The sequence below is a fragment of the Hyposmocoma kahamanoa genome, unplaced genomic scaffold (genome assembly GCF_003589595.1).
Source record: "Hyposmocoma kahamanoa isolate Upper Pololo Valley unplaced genomic scaffold, ASM358959v1 166, whole genome shotgun sequence".
Taxonomy (NCBI): domain Eukaryota; kingdom Metazoa; phylum Arthropoda; class Insecta; order Lepidoptera; family Cosmopterigidae; genus Hyposmocoma; species Hyposmocoma kahamanoa.
The window spans coordinates 1,790,615-1,792,976 of NW_020653601.1; the positions used below are offsets into that span (position 1 = coordinate 1,790,615).

Here is a 2,362-nt window from a genome sequence, read left to right on the forward strand (position 1 = left end):
CTCAGATCTTTGCGATTCACAGCTCCGAGTGGCACTGCAACTGTTATTGACAGGCGTGTAGCTTACCATCAGGCGCATGACTTGTTCGTCCCGTCACTTGATAGTATAAAAAAAATCATACAATATTTAGAAGCGCAATTGCAGCGCCACTCTTGCAGTCACAATTAGTGAACTAAAAATTACTGAAGCGCTACAGACGCGCGGTTGCTATGACACAGTCGCGCCACTGCAGGGCTTAATTTAAAGGCGCCCTAAACACCAGTCAGGTCGCGTTTTTTAATCTACGGAGTTAAACGTTGAGTAAGATTTGATTCCAGTATACACGTGTCACTTTCATTGGATCGTGTCGCGAATTAGAAATATGATTCCGCCTTTAAGCGTGGTGTGTAATTACCAGAGCTCGAAATAGTCACAGTGAACTTTCCGAAATTTCATGGAAATAATATCCACCTGTTTCGTTCTCTGGTAATTACATAACAATTGTTATATAAGCATAAGTAGATTAAGTGGTTATTAAAATCTGTATTGATTTTAAATATCGTAATTTTGTACATATTGTATTATTTTATAAATTGCATATAAAGACGTAAGTACCTATATGACACTTTTTTATTGCTTTCCCTCTCATGCTTCATTAATTAATTTATTTCTGAAATAAAAAATTATGGACCTAAAGGTGCCTTCATATTAGACGCTTAAGGAAGTGCAGCAGTTGCGCCAATGTGGCTGTGCAGCCGCACCACTACTAATTTTAATACAATATGTATGTAGAAGCGCAGTTGCAGTTAACAGTTGTCGTGACACGTGCACGCCACTTTTGCAGTCACAATTTAAGGCGAGTCACTGGAAGAGAAGCGTGAGAAACTGTTTTCATAGATCAAAATAGTTCAGGTGCTTACTATTAAAAAAATACACGATACATCTAAGGATATTGTCTAAATAATGTGCTAATTTATTACAATATAGGATGTACTTTCTCCGATCATATAAAATGCTGAGAAAAGGCCAAAATAAAAGTGTAAAAAGAATTATTTGAGAATAAAATTTCTGAAGAAAGATGGCGACATCCTGTGTATTTTGTGACACAGTGTTTTTGACGAAGTGCGTTAAAGATACCTATACTTCAGATTCATTATCAAAGCGTCAAAAAAGCTAATTGAGTACAGCCTGTAGAAGCTGGGGTTATAAAATTGATACATTGTACTGTATTTCGCTTAAGATGTCTGTTCGTAGTAGCAGAAAACAAGTTTTCAGTTTGTTCCCAAAAATAATAAGGAACTTGCCGAATATTCCTAATTCTGCCAAACTCTGCCACATTTAATGTAACTTAGCACAAATGAATAAAAATTAAATCTGCTACAAATGGTCACACTGTTCTCAATATCAATGTGACAATGACACTGGTAAGAAGTTTCTAAGCGCACGTACAAGAACGTTACCTAATCTATGGTCGAAGACAATGAATTGCGTTATGTTCTTGCATCTATTCTGAAATACAATGTTTTATATTTTTTTTTATTCCCGACTTCTAAAACTATACAAAACTATGTTGAGAACTAGGCCTAAATTAAAACGCAAAATTATACTAGGAAAGTCCATGAACATTCGTCATTATTGGGGCAGCTTTCGCCATCTTTCTATGTGCATTATTTTTATATGAAAATATTTCTCAATAAGAATGTACTATAGACAATCTGCAAAATTTTGGTTTTCAAGTGAAGCCCTATTAGTTACTAAACTCACATTTCACACATTTAGTAGCAGTAGAGTACTTATTGTGTTCCGGTTGAGAAGGATAAGGGTGCTGGTGAAATTACATGAAGCTTGTCGTCTCAAGGTGACAGTCGCAGTGGCGGTGCCCCCAGATCTTTATGATTTGAAGCTCTGAAGAACACTGTAACTGCAATGTGACGTACTACCAAGGGCATGACGATTAAGATAAATTTCCTTGACGATTAAGAAGAAAGAGAATTTTATTCATTTTAAACTGTACTACACTACTACTGTACTGTACTAAAATTACAAATTAAAATTAATATAGTAATTGGGTACCACTCACCACACACACACACACACACACACAAAACACACACACACACACACCACATACACCACACACACCACACACCACACACATACCACACACAAACACACACACACACACACACACACACAAACACACACACACACACACACCCGCGCACGCACACACCCGCGCACGCACACACCCGCGCACGCACACACCCGCGCACACGCGCACACCCGCGTTTGCGCAAACCCGCGCGCGCGCGCACACACACGCGCGCGGACGCATCCGCACACGCACACGCACACGCACACGCACACGCACACGCACACGCAC

The 2,362-nt window shown here is 39.0% G+C and overlaps 1 protein-coding gene across 1 annotated transcript in view; it reads left to right on the forward strand.

The window, feature by feature from the left end:
- Positions 1 to 2,362, forward strand: part of LOC113225538 (sodium-coupled monocarboxylate transporter 1-like) — a 26,698-nt gene that overhangs the window by 21,976 nt on the left and 2,360 nt on the right. The gene's annotated exons all lie outside the window — the stretch shown is intronic.